We start from the raw sequence: 9,977 nt of genomic DNA, 5'->3' as shown, positions 1-9,977 counted from the left end.
CCTGCACAGTGTTTTCCTCCCTGTCATGTTCCTGCATCATTGCCACAAACTGTTGGTTCTTTCTCAAGCCCTTGAATGCCTCAGCGGATCGATGGGGGAACAGTCTTGCCAGTTGCTCATTCTCTTGCTTCTGGGATGCGGGATCAAGGCCCCTCATCGCGTCTCTGACCAGAGCCATTTCCTCAAGAGTCCACCTTGCATTAGATCTGCCTGTCTTCTGGGCCTGCATCTGGTGGTATGTATCTGGGTGCCTGCTTTTGGTGTGAAGTGAGAGACCAGTCTGTCCTTTGAAGGGTCCAGCACCACAGATTGAGCAGCACCAGTTGGGGGCTGTTGCTTGGCCACTCACGGGTTCCTGGGTGGGAGCCCTGCCCGCATGTGCTCCCTGTGATGCTTTCGTCTGTGATGCCCCTGACTTGTGACTTCTGGTCTTGTGCTGCTTCAGGCCGAGCTCACTCCTGAACGGACCCTGTCCGCAGATGTCGCAGGTCCACTTGGAGGCCACGTCTCCACAACTACTGGTGCTCACACTGTCTTGTCTGGCTGAGGCCAGATCTTTCTCATTGATTGTCTTCATCGTTGGGACTACTGTACCGAGGTACAGACTTTGGTTTTACCCAAAGTGGTTGGCGAACTTTTAAGGTGGTCAGCACACTTCACCGGACAGCCTTTGTTCTGGTATGACTCCGAAACCGTGGTTTTTAGTGGTTCGCCTTCCACGGACAGTCTTTGTTTTGGTGTGACTCCGAAACCGTGGTTTTAGTGGTTTGCCTTCCACGGACAGTCTTTGTTTTGGTATGACTCCGAAACCGTGGTTTGTTGAGTGGTTTTCCTTCCACTGGGCAAGTTTTTAAGGTTTGTCCATTCCGGGGACTATTGATGGTGTGCTTAGCTCAGCCACGAATGGCAGTTTCCAGCGAGACCTCGTGGAGGTTGCACACAGTCAACTAATCATCACTAATTAAGAGAGTCATAGTTACTCCCGCCACTTAGTAGAGAGTCATAGTTACTCCCGCCGTTTACCCGCGCTTATTTGAATTTCTTCACTTTGACATTCAGAGCACTGGGCAGAAATCACATTGCGTCAACACCGTTTCACCAGCCATCGCAATGCTTTGTTTTAATTAAACAGTCGGATTCCCCTTGTCCGAACCAGTTCAGAGTTCGAGTGTTTTTTGTGCAACAGAATAGACCTAAAGCATATCAGCTAGCAGTCAAACCAAACGCCAACAACCCGAAGGCCATCGCACGCTTTAGCAGACCGAAGCGTCAAACTAAAGGCTTGTTACACCCACTCCTCAGAGCCAATCCTTCTTCCGAAGGTACGGATCTATTTTGCCGACTTCCCTTATCTACACTGTTCCAAGACCAGAGGCTTTTCACCTTGGGGACCTGATGCGGTAATCGGTACGATTCACTCTCCTGACATCTGCTAAGCCAAACTTTTATGTGCCACCAGGAACAATTGGGACACAGCAAATGCTGCTGTGCTCTTGCACGCTTCGAGCCTTATCTCTGATTGAATCAATTCCAAGGACTCTACAACGTGTTATAAAGAAAAGATAACTCTTCCCCAAGGTCCCAATGACAAAGTTCGACCTCAATGACGTTGCCGTCTCAATGCCAGGAGAGTAAGTTCGGGAATTTTAACCCGATGCTCTTTCGAGACTCAGCAGTTTTCAAGAAACCACTATTCAAGACTTTGGCATTAGCCTGTCTTTTAGAATCGACTAACTCATGTGCAAACGCTGTTCACATGAAAGCCTTTCCCGCTTCAGTCCTCAAAGTTCTCATTTGAGTACTTGCTACTTCCACCAAGATCTGCTCCATTGATCGCTTCGCGCATACACTTGCGTGCATACTTTAGCGCAATCAATGTGTCCTCCTACACATGAATATCATTTTTGAGCTGGTGAGGCTCTTTTTCTCTAATCTAACTTGCGTTAGATATTGATATTCATGGTTGGGTATAGGCCACGAGCTCTAGTGCCATCCATTTTCAGGGCTGATTGATTCGGCAGGTGAGTTGTTACACACTCCTTAGCGGATTTCAACTTCCATGACCACCGTCCTGCTGTCAGTATCAATCAACACCTTTTGTGGTGACTCATGAGCAAGTAGTTAGGCGCCTTAACCCAACTTTTGGTTCATCCCACATCGCCGGTTCTGCTTACCAAAAGCGGCCCACAAAAAGCTTGCATTCATAGTCCAAGTGCAATTAAGTCACAAGGACATCTCACCGATTTATAGTTTGAGAATAGGTGAAGGAAAAATTTTCCCCCATTCCTCTAATCATTCGCTTTAACCGATGAAATTGCTTTGCGAAGATTTTTCAATCTTGCTCAAGCTTTTGCTATCCTGAGGGAAACTTCGGAGGAAACCAGCTACTAGATGGTTCGATTAGTCTTTCGCCCCTATGCTCAGGTCAGACGATCGATTTGCACGTCAGAACCGCTTCGGGCTTCCACCATGGTTTCCCGTGGCTTCGCCCTGCCCAAGCATAGATCACCATCTTTCGGGTCGTGTGCTACTTGCTCTGGATCAGTCATGCAATAAGAGCAAAACCGTCCGTGGTTGCGGGACACCGAATCGGCGCCCTCACCACACAAAGTAGTGCAATTCATAAAAATTACACTGTTCACTTTCATTTCGCGTGTGCGCTTTCAATGAGCGACAACACTTGCAAGCAACTCACACTCCTTGGTCCGTGTTTCAAGACGGGCTGTAGAGAGCATTGAATAGGAAGTTGAGGTCAGACAGGCAATCAAGATCAATTTATCTCATTTTGTTTAGAATCAACAAGAAGAATTCCGAGGAAAACTTCTGCTCGATTCATTAACAAGATTTGCCAAAAGACGACAACTACACTACTCGGTAGCCGAGAATATAATATCAAGGCATTGAGTATGGTAACGCTCACTCCAGTTCCCCTTCAACAGTTTCACTTCAACAGTTTCACGTACTTTTCACTCTCTCTTCAGAGTGCTTTTCAACTTTCCCTCACGGTACTTGTTTACTATCGGTCTCGCTTTATAATTAGCTTTTGGAGAGACATATCTCCAGCTTCGAGTTGCACTTTCAAACAACTCTACTCATAGGAATGAGCCATTATGACTGGTATCGAAAATGACCTTTACAGGATTTTCACCTTCTTTGATGCTACTTTCCAGTAGACATCAGGACAAATTCACCAGTCTAGCATCAAACCATACCGGACACCGAGAAATGTTGCCATTTCTCTTCCCGATGAGCTTTTCCCTGTTCATTCGCCATTACTAAGGGATTCTCAGTTGATTTCTTTTCCTCCCCTTACTGATATGCTTAAGTTAAGGGGGTTCTCTCGCCCAATTCAGGTTATGTAGTTGATTGTCTCTTAATTGGTTCACTGACCAATATGAGACAGAAACCGATTCAGCAGTTTTGTTCGCTACTACTATCAAACACAGGTCGAAGTTTCCATTCAGTCATTAATTCCAACTTTCAAATGTTGTTGTTTCAGCTTTCGCTTACTAGAAGCAACATAATACTCGCTGCAATACAGACCTCGGGAAACCCTCACCGTGAATAAGGTTCACTCACATATTTCACTACATTTTGCGTGGGATTGGAGATGAGGCTACTCGTTCTTGCTCAGTACTAGGCTGAAAATTAACGAAACTTCGTTACAAACGTTCACATGTTGATGTTTCCGCTTTCGCGTACTCGAAACAACATAATACTAGTCTTTGTAATTTAGTTTCATAATTTCAACTGTTCTCATGCAGAATTTTTGCTCATTCTTATCCCAAATTTTGACCTGGCTACTAGTTACACTCCTTGTACTTATTGCAAAATGACCACAAATTTCAACAGCTTTCACATGTTGCTGTTTCGGCTTTCGCTTACTACAGTCAACATAATACTCGTTGCAAATTAAGTGCTCGGCATCTGCAATTTTCCAAAGACGAAGTTTCGCCAGTTCAATTTTCGCTCGCCAATTATGGCTACTAATTCACACGGTACTGAGCTCAACAACATTAAATTTGTTCAGCAAGACTTTCACATGTTGATGTTTTGGCTTTCGCCTACTAGAAGCAACATAATACTCGTCTTGTTAGCTCATTCAATGAGAATAGCTTTTCCCGTTGAGAATTTTTGCCTTCAATTGGCGTTGTAGTGAGTTTGGCTACTCAGATCACCAAATACTTGTGACAATTCGAACCAGAAATGTTTTCAATTTTCACATGCTGATGTTTCGGATTCAACCTACTAGAAGCAGCATAATACTTGTATTCAACAATTTCTGTATCAAATCCCAGTTTTCTCTGGTGCATCTTTGCCAAACTATTCCAAACTGCCTGAGTCTGAATACCAATTACAGGTACTAGTAAATGCACGTTACTAAGGACTATATAGTTCTAGGTTACTGTACACAACGACGTTCACATGTTGATGTTTCAGCTGCCGCTTACTAGAAACAACATAATACTTATCGTGCATACCTTTCCATAACTTGTCCTTTTCAGATGCATTAGTTTCCCTTTGTCTTGGCTTCTACAGTCAGACTGGCTACTAGTAACAGCACAGTACTAATCACATATCGTTCTACAGTTTGCAGACAACTTTCACATGTTGATGTTTCAGCTTTCGCCTACTAGAAACAACATAATACTCGCTGTATACATTTGTAGTTCTCTATGTAACTTTCATGTGAAGAAGTTTCGCCAGTCTTTTTGACTGTCTCAAATCTGAGTCATGCTTAGGCTACTAGTTGCTTCATAGTACTTATCGCCTCGAGATCATTGAACAAAACTTGATTTTCACATGTTGCTGTTTCAGCTTCCGCTTACTAGAAACAACATAATACTAGTCTCATTAAGTTCCGTCTCTTTGCAATTTTCTTATGAAGAAAATTCGCCATCACAATGACTCCAGCAGTTCTTGATCAAGGAATGCAATCATTGATCAGAATGCTATTATTTGAATCGGTTCTGCTTTAAGTGTTCCAATTTTATTGGAAGCACCAACAATAGAACATCAATGTGTTCAATCGAGAGTTATATAACCCTGAATCGGACGCAGTCAACAGCCGAAGCCGAGACCGCCTTTTGCGTTAGAGAGGTCGGTAAACAAATCTTGCGATTCATACCGAATTAACACATATAGCTGTGCTCCTCTTCGTAAAGCGAGCCAAGTGATCCCCTGTTGAAGGATGTATTTGGACCAATCTAGTAGCATTTGGTTTCCAACAAGCTCTCCCAAGTTAGCTTACTTATTGGGCTTTTCAACCAATTCGGTTGGCTACAAGCATCATCAAAGTACTAGCCACAGTTTGATCGCAAAATTCTACGACTTTCACATGTTGATGTTTCGGCTTGCGCTTAGCCTACTATAAGCAACATAATACTAGTCATATCATAGAGCGTGATCAGCTTGTGACGTTCTCATGATGAAGTTTCACCAACAGTGTCTCACTTCGAGCTTAAATCCAGCTACTAGTAACTACACAGTACTGACTGCAACGATAACTTTTATCTATACCTTTCACATGCTGCGCTTTCGGCCAGGGCCTACTAACGTCAACATAATACTCGATATAAACTTTTGTTCATGATGCAGCTTCCCCATGCAGAAGTTTCGCCTTCAAATGCTCTCTTGGCCATATGACGTAAGAAAAGGTTACTAGTAACATCACAGTACTAGCCACAGTTTGATTGCAAAATTCTACGACTTTCACATGTTGATGTTTCGGCTTGCGCTTAGCCTACTAGAAGCAACATAATACTAGTCATATCATAGAGCGTGATCAGCTTGTGACGTTCTCATGATGAAGTTTCACCAACAGTGTCTCATTTCGAGCTTAAATCCAGCTACTAGTAACTACACAGTACTGACTGCAACGCTAACTTTTATCTATACCTTTCACATGCTGCGCTTTCGGCCAGGGCCTACTAACGTCAACATAATACTCGATATAAACTTTTGTTCATGATGCAGCTTCCCCATGCAGAAGTTTCGCCTTCAAATGCTCTCTTGGCCATATGACGTAACACAAGGTTACTAGTAACATCACAGTACTAGCCACAATTTGATCGCAAAATTCTACGACTTTCACATGTTGATGTTTCGGCTTGCGCTTAGCCTACTAGAAGCAACATAATACTAGTCATATCATGGAGCGTGATCAGCTTGTGACGTTCTCATGATGAAGTTTCACCAACAGTGTCTCATTTCGAGCTTAAATCCAGCTACTAGTAACTACACAGTACTGACTGCAACGATAACTTTTATCTATACCTTTCACATGCTGCGCTTTCGGCCAGGGCCTACTAATGTCAACATAATACTCGATATAAACTTTTGTTCATGATGCAGCTTCCCCATGCAGAAGTTTCGCCTTCAAATGCTCTCTTGGCCATATGACGTAACACAAGGTTACTAGTAACATCACAGTACTAGCCACAATTTGATCGCAAAATTCTACGACTTTCACATGTTGATGTTTCGGCTTGCGCTTAGCCTACTAGAAGCAACATAATACTAGTCATATCATAGAGCTTGATCAGCTTGTGACATTCTCATGATGAAGTTTCACCAACAGTGTCTCATTTTGAGCTTAAATCCAGCTACTAGTAACTACACAGTACTGACTGCAACAATAACTTTTATCTATACCTTTCACATGCTGCGTTTTCGGCCAAGGCCTACTAACGTCAACATAATACTCGATATAAAATTTTGATCATGATGCAGCTTTCCCATGCAGAAGTTTCGCCTTCAAATGCTCTCTTGGCCATATGACGGAACACCAGGTTACTAGTAACATCACAGTACTAGCCACAGTTTGATTGCAAAATTCTACGACTTTCACATGTTGATGTTTCGGCTTGCGCTTAGCCTACTAGAAGCAACATAATACTAGTCATATCATAGAGCTTGATCAGCTTGTGACATTCTCATGATGAAGTTTCACCAACAGTGTCTCATTTTGAGCTTAAATCCAGCTACTAGTAACTACACAGTACTGACTGCAACAATAACTTTTATCTATACCTTTCACATGCTGCGTTTTCGGCCAAGGCCTACTAACGTCAACATAATACTCGATATAAAATTTTGATCATGATGCAGCTTTCCCATGCAGAAGTTTCGCCTTCAAATGCTCTCTTGGCCATATGACGGAACACCAGGTTACTAGTAACATCACAGTACTAGCCACAGTTTGATTGCAAAATTCTACGACTTTCACATGTTGATGTTTCGGCTTGCGCTTAGCCTACTAGAAGCAACATAATACTAGTCATATCATAGAGCGTGATCAGCTTGTGACGTTCTCATGATGAAGTTTCACCAATAGTGTTTCATTCGAATTGGTTCTGCTTTAAGCTCTCCAATTGTTTTGGATGAACCAGTTTTGCCCTTCGAAGCCACTTTTGTGAGCTTTTGTGGGTCTTTACCAAGAGGATATACCTCAAGGCCTCTTTCAATTCCTTTAAGTTCTTTCAACTCCTTTACAGTTTCTAGGTTCACATAGCTGCAAACCTTATTTCTAGTTTTAAGTCTGGCCAACTTGGGGAGAGTTGGTGCAGACCGTGACCAATTCTAGTAGGATGCCACAACAAGAATGTGATCAACTTAGCTTGTCGATGAACCTGCCCCACATTCAAACAACTCTATCGCCTTTTCCTCGTATAGTTATATGCGAGGGCCTCTCATAGAGAGCGCTGTTAGCAACCTTTTCCACATAGACGATAAAGTTGTGAGTGTTTTGCACATGGCTGTTGTCATCACCACGTGACGAGTCAACTCAGCTTGACTCTCTACACTCCGACAAGCTTTGCACATACGCCTTTAGTTCAGTATGTGTCTTTAATCTGACTCCGGTGCCTCAAGCCGGAAAAATTGTCAGATTATGATCATTATCGGTTAGTCATCCCGATGCAAGATCGTATCGTACTGTCTTTGTCTACCTCCAGATTCCGAAGAACAGGAGGAGACTCTCCCAGACCTACATATCTGGGAGAATGTTCAGAGGGCGAGAAGCTGTGGATTACTCTCCCCTAAGAACTGACTAAACTTTACCCTCGTCCAAGGTAAGTTTATTTTAGCTAGCCTTCTATGTAAAGGATCTGAGGCTAAGCTGTGTTTTTTCGAGCCTTTGGCTCGGAGCAAGTTCAGTGGGCGCCCCGAGTAGCTCAACTCTTTCCCACTGAACAGCGCAACGCTCTGTCACTCGCTGGGATTTTTGCGTGTCGGTTCTAACCACGCGACTTGTGGACCTTTTTAGGCCTTTCTCATTCACAAGTCTATAGCTGGGCTTCTATAACCCAGCTTCTGAGATCTAGATAGCTGCAGTTCTGCTAGGCTGCTTTTGCTAACTAGTCTCCCTTTAAGCAGTCCCTTGCCATGACTGCTGAACTATGTATCCACACAAGTAGTTTTTGAGCTCGATACATAATTCGAGATTGGTTGCCAAGCAATCTCTAGCGACAGAGCGTCATGCGCACTACAGACATGGCCTCTACCAGCAGCCATGCCCGAAGGAATCAATCACTGATCCTTCCGCAGGTTCCCCTACGGAAACCTTGTTACGACTTTTACTTCCTCTAGACAATTAAGCTCGATCCGCTTCATCCCGTTGCCGGAGACCGAAGTCCCAACAGTAGGAATTTGCAATTCTTGCTTAACTATCCAATCAGTAGTAGCGACGGGCGGTGTGTACAAAGGGCAGGGACGTAATCCCTATGAGTTGTTGACTCATAAGTACCAGGAATTCCTGGTTCACGTCTGCAAGTTACAACAGACGATCCCCTTGAAGCGCTGTACTTTTCTCTGATTGCCCAGTCCATTTCGGACCAAGGGCTGAGTACTCAATCTAAAAGTACACAGTGTAGCGCGCGTGCAGTCCAGAACATCTAAGGGCATCACAGACCTGTTATAGCCTCACTTCATCTGCGGTATTTAATTCCGCATAGTTCCTCTAAGAAGTGTTTGAATTCACATATAGTGAATTTCATTATTTAGATGGAGAAGATCTCGTTCGTTATCGGAATTAACCAGACAGATCACTCCACTAACTAAGAACGGCCATGCACCACCGCCCATATAATCATGAAAGATATTCAATCTGTCAATCCTTAAGATGTCTGGACCGGGTGAGTTTTCCCGTGTTGAGTCAAATTAAGCCGCAGGCTCCACTCCTGGTGGTGCCCTTCCGTCAATTCCTTTAAGTTTCGATTTTGCAACCATACTTCCCCCGGAACCAATAAACTTTGGTTTCCCGGTTAATCTCTTGCCAAGTCAAGATCGACTTTGACAAATTGTAGGTTGGTATAGTTTATGGTCAGAATTACGAGGGTATCTAATCCTCTTCAATACTCTGACTTTCGTTCTTGATTAATGAAAACATTCTTGGCAAATGCTTTCGCAGTAGTTTGTCTTGCCACGATCCAAGAATTTCACCTCTAACGTAGCAATACAAATGCCCCCGTCTGTTCCTTTCAATCATTACCGCACTCAGCCAACCGGCATCAATCGAGTAGCGGGTCATTCTCCATTATTCCATGCTTTATTATTCGATCCCAAAGGATGCTTTGAACACTCTAATTTTCTCAGGGTGAAAACACCGTTTCCACAGTTCGTCACATTTAAGTGCAAACTATTTCTTCGATGCGAAGGATGAGCGGAACGAGTCAACAGATTTAACTGAAGACCATGTTGCCGTTCTACTCAAACAGATCCAACTATGAGCTTTTTAAACGCAGCAACTATTGCATACGCTTGTAGAGGCTGGTATTACCGCGGCTGCTGGCACCAGACTTGCCCTCTACTCGTTCATCAATGGAGCTTTTAAGTCCATTCCATTCTGATTACAAACCATAAAGGTTCATATCATTATTTCTAGTCACTACCTCCTCGTGCGGAGAGTGGGTAATTTGCGTGCCTGCTGCCTTCCTTGGATGTGGTAGCCGTTTCTAAGGCTCCCTCTCCGGAATCGA

At 43.6% G+C, this 9,977-nt stretch overlaps 2 pseudogenes; both read right to left on the bottom strand.

Annotated features, from left to right (window-relative positions):
- LOC142355363 (large subunit ribosomal RNA) overlaps nucleotides 1-3,358 on the bottom strand; it is a 7,323-nt pseudogene extending 3,965 nt beyond the window's left edge.
- Nucleotides 3,359-5,041: 1,683 nt separating this feature from the next.
- LOC142355362 (5.8S ribosomal RNA) lies at nucleotides 5,042-5,193 on the bottom strand (annotated as a pseudogene).
- Nucleotides 5,194-9,977: the final 4,784 nt, after the last annotated feature.

Source organism: Convolutriloba macropyga, unplaced genomic scaffold, assembly GCF_964194025.1.
Source record: "Convolutriloba macropyga unplaced genomic scaffold, txConMacr16.3 SCAFFOLD_2524, whole genome shotgun sequence".
NCBI classification, from domain to species: Eukaryota; Metazoa; Xenacoelomorpha; order Acoela; family Convolutidae; genus Convolutriloba; species Convolutriloba macropyga.
This window is presented reverse-complemented; position numbering and strand designations above follow the sequence as displayed.